Consider the following 17139-nt stretch of genomic DNA (forward strand, 5'->3'; position numbering starts at 1 on the left):
GGCCCAAGTAGATGGCATGGCTACTTGTGGAAGACTGTTGAAGATGTTAAGAAGTATAGGTGTCCACAAGTCGACATTATATTTATTAATATCGATAGGGAGACCATCTGGTCCAGGTGCTTTATTTCCTAGACTTTCCCTTATAGCTATTTCAACTTCATGATCCAAGATATTTAAACCATCCAATTGGTCTGGATTAGGGAGAAAATACTCATCAAGCTCTTCAGGAGGGGCTTCATATATTTTGGAGAAATGGCTCTCCCACGCTGCACTTGTTATATTACAGCTTATTTGGGTGAGCTCTTTACCCATTTCCCTCGTTTTTCGGACAGCGGACCAAAATGGGCCACTGCCACCCAAATTCGCACTAATTAACAGAGAGTCCCAGTGATCGGACAGTAGGTTAGCCTTCCTTACCGATAATTTCTCTTTGTAATTTTTCCTGGCGGCTTGAACAACAACTCTGCACCTTGTTTTGGCAGAGAGTACTTTTCTTAACTCTCTGTTAGCCAAGGAGCAAGATGAGTCAAACCACCTAGGCTCTTTGCATTCTTTGGGGAGTGGGACTGACAGGAGGGTTTTGATGGTATGACATAATGCTTCAAAATCTGCTATTAGTTTCTCATTGTTACCAGTGGGGGACAAGCATGATTTTATCAAATGTGGGTATAATGTTTGTACGCTGTCTAAAATAGCCCCACAGTCAACTCCTCTCCATTTCAGTCGAAGGCCATCAATTGAGGGTGTAATATCCCTTGCCCCGTTAAAATTCATATAAATTGGACTAGATACAAAATTTAAAATCACCAGCAAAGGATTATGATCACTAAAGGAAGTTTGCACCACAGAGGTGTTTGCTATACAATCAGTTAAGAGTGGTGAAGTGAATACATAATCAATACTATCCCCGCTGATAAACGTGAGGGCATGGGGGAAATTCGTGTTATGCCCTACCCTCATAGCATCAGCAAGGTTGAATTCAATTAATATTTTAGACAATTCTGATCCCCTGCGATCTACTGAGTCAGGGCAAATAGGATCATCAGACCCATAATTCTCTATTAGTTTCACATTAAAATCGCCCCCTATTAAAATACCAGTATTAGTGTCTACTAATGAGGAACATTCAAGCATACTTAAAACATTTGATAATGCCAAAATTTTTTTGTTCGGTACACAATAAAAATCATTATTATAAAAATTAATTAAATAAATCATGGTCTTTGACTTTAGCTTATATTCAAGAATTTGGATGTTAGGATTAACAGAATTATCAATCTGCAGATCTCTAATTGTGCCACCTGCCAGAATTCTGATCCCTATGAATAAGCCACCCACTGCTCGACCAAATCTAGGTTTGGGTGATGTTAAACTAAAACAGTGGTATCCCTCAATATACAAATTCCCTACAGCCCATGTTTCTTGAAACATAAGAATATCCACATCATTAATTATCTCAATCCATGCAGGGTCCAACAACTTAGCTTCCAGCCCTGCAACATTCCAACTTAAGATCGATAAGCCATAAGCATTGCAACATTTACCCGATCTACTCCCAATATTCCTAATTTTGTGATGAGTTGACTTATGGGAAATGGGCAAAATGGGCAAAATGCTATTGGTAGACATAGTTTCTGTAGGATCGATCAGGTCATGACAAACTGCAACTGGAACTGGAGGTCCCTCCAATTTACTGATTGCAGCTTGTCCATACATTTCATTTTTGGCCGGTGTACCCAGTCAATCCTGATCGTCTAAATTAGAAAAGTATTCAAATCGATTGTAAGTAGGAATGTTGAATGTTATTGGTGTGAACTGATAGTGATCAGGAGCTGGGTAAGACCTTTCTCTATAGTTGTGTTGGTGCATGGTTGGGAATTGTGGATAATGGGGAAGGTGAGGGACGGGGATTGACATTGATGGCTGATTCCGCAAATTGTGGCTATTCATATGATTGAAAGTGGGCTTCTGATTCTGGATAAAGAGCGGTGATTTGATCCTTGCTCCAAAATTCATTTCATGATAAGGGATTGTAGGGTGACTCGCCACGGCCTGTTCAGGAGGTATCAAATGTCTGTAAAAATAACCTAATGGAAGGAGTGTGGTGTTAAATTCCCAGGGAGAGGGTGATGGGGCGCTAGCAAGTTTTTTCTCCGCCCATTGAGGGTTTTTGAAGCTTATGGTAACACAATCGCCCTCAAACTTTTTCCTGAGTGGGCCTATCCAACCCACTCGCTGGGTGTTATTAATCTCCCTTGCACCATCTATAGGAAAATTGCAATTTGCAATTAACCAGTGGAGGGTTTTATTTTTAAGAGATGAAAAAGTTTCATCCTGGTCCTTCCTTAATTTAGTGACATTTACCAACACCAATACATACGCTCCGCATTCTGGTGGAAGATTGATGTGAGAGGGAACTTGCTTGGTTGTTTTTTGTGGCGGTTGGGCCACAGAGGAACTACTTGCGGGATTCGCGGGTTGGCCAGTAGTAGTCGCATTTAGTTGTTTAGTATTCTGGTCCTTCCTTTTATCCAGAGCTACGTTGTTAGTGCTAAGGGTAACTGCTGGCTGGCTAATGGATGGGCCCTTCAGTGTTGCTGATGTAGCTTATGAGACTTTGGGTGTAACATTAATGTTTGTGGTTGGTGCTTGTAGAGTATTAGGTTTGGTGCCAACTGTTTTATTTGAGCTAGAGTTTGTTGCACCATTTACAACATGTTCTTTATGTAAATTCTTAATAGGGATACTCAGATCGGCTATTTGCTTTTCGATCCGAGTGAGCCTACTCTCAATAGGAGATAAGTAAATACTCAATAATTCAGCCAACCTTTCCAACATGCGGTCATTAGCACTTTCAAAGTTATCATTGATGGTATCATTGTTAACTAACATTCCACCCTGCTGCTCCTTCTCTCTATCATCCTCCTGGATAGTCTCTGTAGCTCTGGTTATATTTTGATTAAGGTTAGAGTTAGGTCCTTTCCCGGTTTTTCTTTTTATCAGACCATGTTTCCTAACCTTTGTAGACCGGGACTTCGGTGCATATACTTTCTGTTTTTGGATAGCCCCCTCACGTCTACCTCTTAGTTGTCTTGTGTTATCAACAGGTATTTCTTCAGGGGTAGGGTTGATAAGTAAATCTGGGGTCTTCTCCAAGTCCATACTAATGTCTGTGTCTGAGTCTATCAGAGGAATAGAGGCTGATAGATTTACCTCACTTGGGATGGTATGGATCTCAGCACAAATGTTTACTAAAGGTCTAATATTGTTTGGCAAGACCTGAACAGGTGTGGTAGCAGCAGCAATGAGACCAAGGGAAGAACGTTTGGCGTGGGCCAGATCTTGAGAGACCCTGCGCTCTAAGAGCGAAATACCTTGGTTTATGGCATCTTTGGCCTTAGCAATAAAATTATCTATGGGGCCAATTACTGAACCACCCCCCGCAGCGGCTGTTTTGCTGCGACTGCCCCTTGGAGACATAGTGGTGGAAGCGTATACTAGGCCAGAGACAATATGGGCTAACGTTTGTTATGCAGAACAGTAATAGTAAACAGTGAACAAAACAAATCAAATATGAAGAACCAAAAGCTAGGGGGGGTGAAAGGTTAGGATTGCCACTCAATGGACAGAGTAAGATAATTATGGACCGGCATGCAGGTACACCCAGCTGCAATATGGAATAAAGTCAAAGTCAGTGGCACACAATTCTCATGCAGAATGTGTCTTTAGCAGTCCAAACACATGAACTAAGATGGAAGTACCTTACGGGGATGAAATTGGGGGGGTGGCCCCGTCCTGTCCTCTTCATGCCACTGAGGGCCACAGAGGGCCCGCCCTTGTCCCGGGCTTCTCCGGGTCGCTCCCGCGCGCGGCTCGCGGGGCGAGAGGGGTGTCCGCCTTTTTCTAGCGCCTCCGGGCGCTCCTGGCGCGTCACGGGGAGTGTGGTCCGGTCCCTCCGGTCTGCCTCCCGGCGTCTCCGTGGGCAAACACTGCCGCCGTTCCCCTCACGGCTCCGCCCGATGGCGTGGTAGCAAAAGTTAAAGCCTCCTGGTGTTCCCCCTGGGCTCACGGGGGTCAGCCTTTTTCTAGCGCCTCCGGGCGCTCCTGGCGCGTCATGGGCGCGCTGCCCCAGAGGCTGCTGGGGAGTGTGGTCCGGTCCCTCCGGTCTGCCTCCCGGCATCTCCGTGGGCAGACACTGCCGCCGTTCCCCTCACGGCTCCGCCCGATGGCGTGGTAGCAAAAGTTAAAGCCTCCTGGTGTTCCCCCTGGGCTCACGGGGGTCAGCCTTTTTCTAGCGCCTCCGGGCGCTCCTGGCGCATCACGGGCGCGCTGCCCCAGAGGCTGCTTGGGAGTGTGGTCCGGTCCCTCCGGTCTGCCTCCCGGCGTCTCCGTGGGCAAACACTGCCGCCGTTCCCCTCACGGCTCCGCCCGATGGCGTGGTAGCAAAAGTTAAAGCCTCCTGGTGTTCCCCCTGGGCTCACGGGGGTCAGCCTTTTCCTAGCGCCTCCGGGCGCGCCTGGCGCGTCACGGGCGCGCTGCCCCAGAGGCTGCTGGGGAGTGTGGTCCGGTCCCTCCGGTCTGCCTCCCGGCGTCTCCGTGGGCAAACACTGCCGCCGTTCTCCTCACGGCTCCGCCCGATGGCGTGGTAGCAAAAGTTAAAGCCTCCTGGTGTTATAATTCGGGTGCGGTGAGGTATAAACACATAACAGACACTTATAATTAGGGTGAGTGGGCCCCTCACGCGCCCTACGCACAGGTGATGTTATCACTTGTCCTTGTAACAAGAAGTACGTGGGGATGACGACTCGGAAAGTCAAGCTACGGATATCGGAACATAAAAGCTTGATACGTTGCTCTAGACAAGCCACTAGACTCACCAACCACTTCATCCAGGCACACCATCTACCAACAGAGCTGCACTGGACTGTATTAGAACAGCCAATGATTTCACCCCACATTACAGACATCAGTACTTTTCTATTCAAACGAGAACAGAAATGGGTCTACAGGTTACAGACAGACAAGACGGGATTAAATGAGGACATCCCGTGGATGTCGCTATAACATAAGTCTCTGTTTCATCCATGCAATTACTCTGTAATACAGACCTCTTACGGCATGAAACTTTATATAAAGTCACTCGATGTAGCGCTGTTGTCCACGAAAGGACAAAAAAGGTACGCAATAGGCGGAAACCGCCGGGACACTACAACTCCCAGAAAGACTTGGGTGCTGGCAAACCGGAAGTGGTTGTGGGAACGGAGATATATGCAATCCCCCAGCGTAGCTCCGTGCTTGTCAATCTTGCCTTCCTGTCAAGAGAGAGAGAGCTTGAGCGCGGACGCTTGCCTTCCCGCTAGGAGGACTTCGGAGAGAGTGGTGCGCGGACGCTTGCCTTCCCGCTAGGAGGACTTCGGAGAGAGTGGTGCGCGGACGCTTGCCTTCCCGTAAGGAGGACGCCGGATCAAGAGGGTGCGCGGACGCTTGCCTTCCCGCTCGGAAGACGCCGCATCTTTTTCCTTCTCGAACTTTAGAGGTAGGAACCTGTAGAGCACGGCCGTGCTAGAGATACTGTTTATGTTTGTTTCCCGTAGTCCAGAGGTGGAGCTACAGTCACTTTTGTTATCGTCCTTCGTTTCATACCTCTAGTGACAATAACTAGTAGGTGCCATTCGAAGCCACCCCTATCCTCCCTGTCAGGGTACCTGGAGGTAAAGGAACACTTGAGACTCAGTAATACCGAACCGGTACTACATCATCCAGAATCCTTTTCTTTGGGCATCTCCCTTTTTGTTCTTTGTAAGTACGAGTTTCCCTTTGAAGTCTTTTTATAGTCTACGAACTGTAGGCAGGGATCTAATGGTCTGTTCCCTTGTGTTTCCTCAGTAATAGTTGTGACCTGAAGACCTCCTTCCATAGTGACCAGACCACGAGGGGTACTTCGCAACAACATCCTCCTTCGTAGTTTCATCCCTTTTTCCTGGAGTGCCTTCTGTCCTTTGCATGAGCATATTGCAGGGAGAGTGGGCATTATTTGGGAACTGGGATACTAATCTTCGAGCTGTGGTCCCCGCCGGCCAGTACCTGAAGGTTAGTGGCTTATGGTTTCTCTGCATGGGATATCTGTGGGTTGCTAACCGTTACAGATTGACAAGCCCAAGTAGACAAGCCGAGCCTGGACCATGGAACCAAATACTATGTTAGCCTCGCTGGTAGAAAGCCTTACTGCGCTTCAACACGAGGTACACGCATCGCGTGTAGAAAACCAAGATATGAAGAAAGAAATGAATACCATGAGGAGAGAGGTAGCGGGCATGGTACGTAAAGGGCAGGGATCAGGTTCCTACATCAGAGAAGCAACTCTACCTCCCCCTGGTCATCCAGTGACTCAACCCCTTCCTCAGGGAGCATCAGGGGGTGGGTTCGCGGTCCCCAATGCCATACCTCAGTCCTCCACCGACTCTACACCCACGGTGCATGTCATACAGAACACGGGCATTCCTCTTGCCCCACCAGAACGCTTTCATGGGGATCCAAAGAAATTTGAGACCTTCCTCAATCAATGCCGGCTCCACTTTCTGTGCAAGCCTGCGGTGTTTCAGAACGACGCGTCCAAAACATCCTTTATGATGTCCTATATGAGTGGAAACGCGGCTAGTTGGACAATCCCGTTAATGGAGAAGAATGATCCGGTGTTGCATCATTTCCCTGATTTCTGTTCGGCTCTCCGGAGGTTGTTTGACCGCAAGACTCATATGTTGTCCTTGGACAAAGAACTTATCACGTTACGCCAGGGGTCACAGGACCTCTTGACTTATATCACCGCTTTCAATAGACTGGTGGTTGAAACAGACTGGCCCCAGGAGAAACGCACCTCGTTGTTCTATCAAGGACTACGCAGTGAGTTAAAAGACGTCCTATCACAAGTAGTCCAAATGCCTGCCAACTGCGAGGATTTGATAGATCTGACAGTCCAACTCGACCATCGCCTCCTGGAAAGGCGGGGAGACCGGAACCGGAGCGACATGAAGGGATGGTATCCCAAACCAAAACCATCGTCGGAGGAAGGTCCTAAGAATCCGGAGGGGGTTGAGCCGATGCAGATCGGTGGGATCCGAGGTCCTCTGACAACGGAAGAACGGGATCGCAGACGAAGGATGAAGCTTTGTTTGTATTGTGGAAAAGGGGGGCACTTCATACGCGAATGCAGAGCGAGGGCCCAACAACCGGAGAGAAACCCGGGGTCAAGAAAATCCGTTATAATGGGAACCAAGGAGACGTCGGAAAACTAAAAAGTCCGGCCCAGACTGAGGTCGCTGGGTTGGACGTGAGACAGACATCGATCTCCTCTCTCCTTGCCAACACGATGATGCCAGCGGTGGCCCATATAAACATGCCGGTGACATTATTCATAGCAGGAAACAACGTCACTCATGTGGAAGCCCTGCTGGATTCGGGGGCCACAGGGAACTACATTGACCTCGAGTATGCTGCATCCCTTGGAATTGAGTGGGAGAGAAAGAAGGAGCCAGAAAACGTAAAAGCAGTTGACGGCTCTTCCTTGACCTCTGGGCCAGTAACCAAACATACGGTGCCTCTGCGCATGCAGCATGAAGAACACCATGAATTCATACAATTTGACCTGATAGCGGCGCCACAGTTCCGCCTCATCCTCGGCATGCCCTGGCTGACACTCCACGATCCTGATGTAAGCTGGTCAGCACGGACTGTGACGATGAACTCGGCCTACTGCAAGGAACATTGCTGCAAAAGTTTCCAGGAGATAGCCGAAGACGTAGAGACCCCGTGGGCGCATCATTTGGCGGTATCCTGTGCGGAAACCCCGAAAAAGACCAGCTCTTTACCCAGAGAATATGAAAGGTTTCATGAACTCTTTGACAAGAAGCAGGCAACGAGATTACCCCCGCATCGTGAGTACGATTGCTGTATTGATCTTCTACCCGGAGCAGCGATTCCATGCAGTAGAGTCTATGCTCTAGCAGAGAAAGAGAACCAGTATTTGAGAAAATACCTTGATGAAAACATGGCCTCCGGATTCATTCGCCATTCCACTTCCCCTGCTTCCTCCCCTTTATTTTTCATCCCGAAAAAGGATTGTGATGAGTTGAGACCCTGTATCGACTACAGAGCACTGAATAGTATCACAGTCAAAAACAGATACCCCCTTCCGTTGATATCCGTTCTGATGGATCAAATCAAAGGAGCCCGCTATTTCACCAAGCTGGACCTTCGTGGGGCCTACCACCTGGTGCGCGTAAAACAAGGCGACGAGTGGAAGACCGCATTCCGCACCAAGTTTGGGCTCTTTGAGTATAGGGTAATGCCCTTTGGTCTATGCAACGCCCCTGCCGCCTTCCAATATTTCATGGATGAGGTGCTAAGGGGATTGTTAGATACCATATGCATGGTATACATCGATGATATACTCATCTATTCGGAGACCATGCAAGACCATGTACAACATGTCACCGAAGTACTAGAACGCCTGCAACAAAACGAATTGTACGCCAAACTTGAAAAGTGTCTCTTTCATGTCCCCGAGGTGTCCTTTCTGGGCTACGTGATCAACGCTAACGGATTCCAGATGGAAACTGGAAAAGTCGAGGCCATCAAGAACTGGGCTACGCCACGGAGCGTCAAATCAGTGCAGAGTTTCCTGGGCTTTGCAAATTATTACAGGAGATTTATAAAAGATTTTTCCAGGATTATTCATCCCATCTCCTGTCTGCTGCGAAAAAATGTGCCATTTGTGTGGGGGGAAGAAGCAGATCTCTCCTTTCGCACCCTCAAGGAGCGCTTCACGCAAGCCCCCATTTTGCGCCATCCAGATGCCCAACTGCCATTCATATTGGAAACAGATGCATCCCAGTTCGCTCTGGGAGGGGTCTTGTCCCAAAGACACCCGACAACTGGACAAATACATCCCGTCGCCTATTACTCAAAGAAACTGAGCCCAAGCGAGATCAATTATTCCATCACGGATAAAGAATTGCTCGCCATCAAAAGGGGCTGCGAAGAATGGAGACACTACTTGTGGGGGGCCCGGCATACCTTTGAAATATACACGGATCACAGGAACCTTCTGTTCTTGAAAACGGCGAAAGCCCTCACACCAAGACAACTCCGATGGACTCTCTTTTTTTCGGATTACGACTTTGTGATCAAGTATCGCCCCGGTCCACAAAATGGGAAGGCCGATGCCCTTTCCAGGAACCAGGATATCACAGACTCCGACACCATGGAACACAGTGAACCTCCTTCTATTCTGTCTGAGGGTGCCTTTCCCGAAAGCACCATTGCCTTGCTCACGTCCACTGATTTCCTCGAGGACATTAGAGTGTCGTTGACGGACATCGATATCCCAACATGGCTCCAAGAAGAACCCCTAGGGCGCACACAAAACAACGACCTTTTGTATCATCACCATGCTTTGTATGTCCCGGACCCTGGCCTACAGATGCAGGTACTTACGTGGGCTCACGACTCTGTGCTGGGAGGACATTGGGGTGTCTATAAGACTATTGCCACCATAGAGCGGTCTTTCTGGTGGCCCAACCTCAGGAACGACGTAAAGAAATACGTCCGGAATTGTTCGGTGTGCGCACAAAGCAAGGCGATACATAACCGACCCGCTGGGTTGCTCCGCCCGATTCCCATTCCTCCCAAACCGTGGCACACTGTATCAATGGACTTCATAGTTGAAATGCCGTTGTGTCAAGGAAAGACTACAATCCTGGTCCTTGTTGACCATCTGACCAAAATGGGCCATTTTGTACCTTTGGAGAGAATACCCACCTCCGCAGAACTGGCACTCGTAATCCTGCAACATCTCGTGAGAGCCCATGGTGTCCCATCCGTTTTCATTACAGATCGGGGGTCGCAGTTTACATCCCGTTTCTGGAAGGCCCTTTGCAAAACACTAACCATCGATGCCCGGCTCTCAACGAGTTACCACCCTCAAACAGACGGAAAAACGGAACGCCTCAACCAGACCATAGAGCAGTATTTGCGATGTTTTTCCCTACAAAACACTGTCGACTGGGTCACCCTCCTGTGGATGGCAGAGTTCACCTACAATAACACCGAACACTCCACTCTGGGCTGCTCCCCTTTCTTTTGTCTTTTGGGTTATCACCCGAACATTCTTCCTTTTGAATGGCCTGTAGCATCACAGCTGCCGAGCATCCAAGAACACCATGCTCATCTGCATGCGGTCCAAATCGACGCCATTCATCATCTGGCAGCTGCCCAAGCAAAGCAGAAAAGACATGCGGACACGAAACGCAGTCCTGAGCCAGAGTACGAGGTGGGGGACAAGGTATGGCTTTCCACGAGATATCTCCATCTCCGGGGTATCAACAAACTAAAACCCAAGTACATAGGACCTTACAGTATCGAGGAAGTGATAAACCCTGTGGCCATGAGATTGTCCATTCCTCGCACCTGGCATATCCACCCCGTGTTTCATGTGTCCCTTCTCCAGCCCTGCCCCGTTGAGACTAGACTACCCGTTCAACCCCCTCCTGTGCTAGTGGATGGGTTGGAGGAATATGAGGTGCAGGAACTGTTAGACTCAAGGTTGTACCGGGGTAGGGTTCAGTATCTAGTACATTGGAAAGGGTTTGGGGTCGAGGAACGCACTTGGGAACCCGAACAAAACCTCCATTGTCCCGAGTTGGTGGTTCGCTTCCACGAGGAGCATCCGGGGAAGCCGGGTCGACCGCCGAGTCGGCAGTCCTTGAGAGGGGGCTCTGTAGCGCTGTTGTCCACGAAAGGACAAAAAAGGTACGCAATAGGCGGAAACCGCCGGGACACTACAACTCCCAGAAAGACTTGGGTGCTGGCAAACCGGAAGTGGTTGTGGGAACGGAGATATATGCAATCCCCCAGCGTAGCTCCGTGCTTGTCAATCTTGCCTTCCTGTCAAGAGAGAGAGAGCTTGAGCGCGGACGCTTGCCTTCCCGCTAGGAGGACTTCGGAGAGAGTGGTGCGCGGACGCTTGCCTTCCCGCTAGGAGGACTTCGGAGAGAGTGGTGCGCGGACGCTTGCCTTCCCGTAAGGAGGACGCCGGATCAAGAGGGTGCGCGGACGCTTGCCTTCCCGCTCGGAAGACGCCGCATCTTTTTCCTTCTCGAACTTTAGAGGTAGGAACCTGTAGAGCACGGCCGTGCTAGAGATACTGTTTATGTTTGTTTCCCGTAGTCCAGAGGTGGAGCTACAGTCACTTTTGTTATCGTCCTTCGTTTCATACCTCTAGTGACAATAACTAGTAGGTGCCATTCGAAGCCACCCCTATCCTCCCTGTCAGGGTACCTGGAGGTAAAGGAACACTTGAGACTCAGTAATACCGAACCGGTACTACATCATCCAGAATCCTTTTCTTTGGGCATCTCCCTTTTTGTTCTTTGTAAGTACGAGTTTCCCTTTGAAGTCTTTTTATAGTCTACGAACTGTAGGCAGGGATCTAATGGTCTGTTCCCTTGTGTTTCCTCAGTAATAGTTGTGACCTGAAGACCTCCTTCCATAGTGACCAGACCACGAGGGGTACTTCGCAACAACATCCTCCTTCGTAGTTTCATCCCTTTTTCCTGGAGTGCCTTCTGTCCTTTGCATGAGCATATTGCAGGGAGAGTGGGCATTATTTGGGAACTGGGATACTAATCTTCGAGCTGTGGTCCCCGCCGGCCAGTACCTGAAGGTTAGTGGCTTATGGTTTCTCTGCATGGGATATCTGTGGGTTGCTAACCGTTACACTCGAGATACCACCATTTGATTGCCACTAATAACTGCCATAAGATTACTAAAACGGATAGAGGCTATGCATTGGCCTATAATCATCAATAAAGCTGATGGATCTGTTAGTAATCATCCTTTGGCGTCTTCCAGACTGGATCCGAGCCACATACATGAGAGAGTGAAATCACCACCCATTTCAAAAAATTCAAAACATTCAAATAATCAGATATCCACCCCAGGCAATTGATAAATTGGATTAATGCCATCACTGCAAGATTCCTCATTGAGTCGGTAGTAGTCTTTTCATATTAGACTACAACCGAAGACAAACACATTTCTTTCATTGCCATGATCAATGACTCTCACTGGAATGATTAGTCTGTAAAATGCCATACACCATCAAACGATAATTACAGGCGCACCAACAGTGTTCCCGGCGCGTTCCTACTCTAAATAATAACGACCGGTATATAGAGGTTAATTAGCTCGTCTTTCAGAAAGCAGCGTGACAACAAACTACAACTCCCAGGCGCCTCTTGCGTCACGACGTAAGACTACGTTCTGTGGGAATCACGTGGTGGCAGATACTAATGGCGGCTTCCTGTTCAGTCAGGTACCTCCCCACAGACAACCTAGACGGACGTCCGGGGTACCGACGGACAGGTAAGCGCTAAGCTTGAACACGGGCATTTAACGCGTAAATTGAGTATTTGACTCGACGATAGACCTACTTAACAGTCCTTGCACATTACTAGTGTGTCCCGTTGAGTGCAACGCGTAAATTGTATGCTTTCGACTATGCGTCCCAGTCTTTTGAAACCTGGGCTTGTAGCACATTAAGCGAACAACAACAAATGGCTCAATTATCATCTTTGGGCACCACTTCATATTTATTTTCGTGACGAAAATGTCAATGCCCGTTTGCGGAGTCGTATTATTGAGAGAAAACGCGGTGTTGCACACCGAGTGTTTAAGCAACATTTAGCGACCCCGTTAAACTGGGCTTTCGTCTAATAAAAACACTGCAGCATATAAGTCCTTCCCTTACTTTCCTTCTCTTCCTTCCAATAGAGTGGTGCTCCGTTTTACCTGCGCTGTAGCCAGGTGAGGTGGGGCGTGCATTACCTAAAAATTAGGTGAGTGAAAACAAATAATTTTTTTCGCCCAAACAGTAACAAGGCATCTAATGGGTTACTTTAACAGAATCAGTGACCAGCAAAATTAGTTGGCAATAAAAAGTAATACATATGTTTTGGATGTATTCTCACTATCTGTTTTTCTGTGTGTCTTTCTTTACATATTTGTTTGTTGACATTGGGTGACACTTGGACCATCACAACAGGCGAATCTCAGGTGATATAATTTATCTCCTTATATCTTTTTCAACACTTTCACCTATTTTATTTACACTGAGCAGTAGCATAAATCAAGGTCCTGAGGAAGCAGTAGGAGACCATCTGGCTCCGCCTTTACTGCAGAAACCTGTCGACCAAACATCTTTTCCAGTAGTTATTTGTTTACACTACTATGCACTGGTTTTATCTTGGGAGTGGATAGGATCTCATTAAAATTGTTCTTTTTTTCCGCTTCTACTACCCAATTTTAAGAATTTTTCACATTTACCACATATTAATTTATCACATTTAGCACTGCTAGTCAGATTAACTCCTGATACTATAGTACACCACACTCACATTTGAGGCTATCCATTAGATAAGGCTACGACCTGCCAAATCTACTGTGGGTAAAAACCACTCTCCTTCATGGTGAAGGATCCCAAATGATGTAGGGCGGTACAGGTTGGTAATCTGATGGGAATAATAATTTTCTCACCACGAAATACTCTCATTGGATTTTTTGCGGCTGTACCCTATAGACACACAGATAGTTTGCAGATAGTTTATTGTTTGACCCATTGCTATCCTGGTTGTTGGTATTCATATTGCGCTCCCATGGACTGACCATCGACTAGTCCCGCTAACCTGGTACATCTACAAACCTCCTGCCCTTATGACAGGACTACGGGACGCACAAAATTGGGCTAAACTTCCAATAGATAAGTGGGCCGATGAACTACAAGCTACAATACCTCCCACTACTACAGACCCTTCGGTAGCTAATGATGCATATAATAATTGGATAACTAGATCGCTGAATACCATACTCCCAGTTAAGACAACTCGGGCTAAAAGATCCAGGATATCGGCCCCGTGGTATTCTGAGGAGCTCAGGGAGATTAAACGCAAGTGCAAAAGATTAGAGAGGAAATGGCATCTGGGCTATGTTGATTCAGATAAAACTTTATACAGAAATTCCATCAGGGACTATAAATTGGAGATTAGGAAAGCTCAATCTCGGTATTACACGCAAAAGATCTCTGAAGCTAGATCTAACTCCAAGGAGATTTACCGAATTGTAAAAAGTCTCACTGTCCTCCCCCAACCCCCCATAAATAGTGATAACTTACAAATTTGTTGTAATAAGATGGCTGATTTTTTCTATAATAAAGTAGATCTTATCTACTCTTCTTTTACAACCATCCACTCAGATATCCCAGTAACCACTCTGGTGCACCCCAAACATGACACGATAGACAGTGTGTCACCTGTGCTGGAGAATTTCCCTCTGTTGCACTTGGATTTACTAGCCACTTTAATGGCCCAGATTAAATCGGGCTCTCCCAGTGATCCCACACCCCTGAGCTTTTTAAAGGCTGTTAGCCATACCATCCTTCCTGTCATACTGAAGGTACTTAATGCCTCAATTTCTACCAACATAGTTCCATCTGTATGGAAAGAGGCTAGGGTGAGAGCACTCGTTAAGAAGCCTAATATGGATATTAACAACTTCAGTAACTATCGCCCAATTTCCTTGCTTCCTTGGATCAGTAAGTTATTGGAAAAATATATTAACAGCCTCTTGACCGATTTTTTAGAGAAGAGCCATCTGCTTGATCCGTCACAAACTGGTTTCCGCCCCAAGCATGGGACAGAATCCGCCTTATTGGCGGTCCTGGAGGAGCAAGAGGCATCTTGGATCGGGCAGGATCGGTGGCAGTCATCCTTCTCGATCTGAGTGCCGCTTTTGACACTGTGAACCATGAAATTCTATTGCAGGTTCTCCAGGATATTGGGATTCAAGGAGGAGCGTTGGTGTGGCTCAGGTCATTCTTAACCGATAGAAATTTTCAGGTTTTTGAGGGAAACACCACCTCCACTAGCAGACCCCTGGACTGCGGAGTTCCGCAGGGCTCCTCGCTTAGCCCAACGTTGTTTAACGTATATATGGGGACGCTGGCTGGGATCGTCCACCCATATGGTATCAAGATCGTGACCTATGCGGACGATACCCAGCTGGTGGTCTCTCTGACGCGGGCCGAGGACCCTGCGGGCACGGTGGACCTAGTGGGCTGTCTAAGTGAAGTCAACAGCTGGATGACCCTGTCTTGTCTCAAACTTAACGGGGACAGGACAGAGGTCATGCTGTAGGGACGCTCAGCTCCATCTGCAGTTGGCCAGATCTGGCCAGCCTGCTTGGGCCCCCCTCCAGTCCCCAAGGATGCTATTAAGAGCTTAGGCATTTGGCAGGATAAGTCCCTAACATTTGATCATCAAGCTGTCATGCTATCCGCCACCTGTTTCGGCCTCATTAGAATGTTGAGGAAGATCCTCCCCCTACTACCATTTGAGGCTAAACAAACTGTTATACAGGGATTGATTCTCTCCAGATTAGACTTTGGAAATGCCCTTTATCTTGGAGTCCCAGACTTCACATTGAGGAAATTACAGGTGATCCAAAATTGTGCAGCCCGGACCCTGCTTCAAATCCCCCGTAGGACATCTGTCAAACCCGGTTTAAACAGACTGCACTGGCTCCCTGTTAGGGATAGGATTAGCTTTAAATCCCTCTGTGTTGCCCATCAGTCATTCTGGGAAACTGGCCCAGCGATTAGTCGCTCCTTAATCATTCCTTACCTCCCTAACAGACAGCTACGGTCTACCAATGCTTTTCGTGCTGTCGTGCCAAAGGTCAAACGGTCCAGATCGGGAGGCCGTTCCTTTTCCTTGAATGCTGCTAGGCTATGGAACAGCATACTCCTGTATTTAAGGTCTAAATCAGATCTCACTTCCTTTATAAAGCATCTGAAAACTTTTTTGTTCAATAAATAGACCCGTCTTCCTTGTTTCTGTTATTTGCCCAGATGTTTGTACACGATCAGTCAGCGCGATTAGACGGCTCTGGGCAGCTATCTGCGCTTTACAAAACACATTTTCATTTCATTCATTTCATTTAATTTCATAGTTGTTAGGGATGATAGCAATGCTTGGTCGGTAAATATTCCCTTGGACCCTCCTTTGTCTTTTTGACTGTGTTTATCTGGACTTTCATTGTGAGTTTGTTGTCCATGATGCTTAGGTTGCGTGCGTGGTGTTTAGGTAGGGGGGTCCGTCCGAGCTCGAGGGCCACCAGGAGCCGTTCCAGAGGTTGTTGTCTCTGCCAAAGACCAGAACTTCCATCTTGTTGGTTTTTAATTTGGGGCAGCTGTATCAAATTCATGTTGCGATGTTCTGCATGAATTTGTGGAAGTTGTCTTTTGTCTGAGTGGGGTTTGCTGATAGTGAGAGGATGAGCTGGGTGTCAACAGTGTAAGAGACGATGTTGATGTGGTGTGTTTTGACAATGTCCGCAAGTGGAGTCACATAGATGTTGAAAAGGATGGGGCCCAGGAAAGAGCCTTGCGGTAGTCCGCAGATTATTTGTTTAGGGGGCAAGGTGAATGGGAGGAGGCAAACTTTCTGGGTACGTCCTGTGAGGAATGAGTATTCACTTGTGTGCATTGCCTGTGATTCCGATCTGTCAGAGTCTTTGGATGAGGGTGCTGTGGGAGAGCGTGTTTCGAAGGCTGTGGAGAGGTCTAGGAGGATGAGGGCAGTATTCTTGCCTCTGTCAAGTAGTGCTTGTATGTCATCTGTGGCTACAATCAAGGCTGTCTTGGTGCTGTGATTGGCTCTGAAGCCTGACTGGGATGCGTCAATTACATTTTGTCTTTCCAGGTGTCTGGTCAGTTGAGGCTTGATAGCTTTCACCAGGACTTTATCTGGGAAGGAGGGAGATCAGACAGTAGTTCTGGACATCAGTGGGGTCTGCTGATGGTTTCTTGAGAAGGGACCCAATCTCTGCTTGTTTTGATGCTTCTGTGAAGGTGCTGGTGTTGATAGAAGTATTCAGTATGTTGGTGATCTGGGGGCTGATTTAGCTGTTTCCTAGATTCAGTGTGGGCAGGAGTCGTCGGGTGCTCTGGAGTGGACAGATTTCATCAGGGCGGTGGTGGTGGGTGTGATGAGTTGGTCCTATGTGACGAGTTGTTGGTTGTCGTCTGTG

Source organism: Lissotriton vulgaris, chromosome 3_1 (assembly GCF_964263255.1).
Source record: "Lissotriton vulgaris chromosome 3_1, aLisVul1.2, whole genome shotgun sequence".
NCBI lineage: Eukaryota > Metazoa > Chordata > Amphibia > Caudata > Salamandridae > Lissotriton > Lissotriton vulgaris.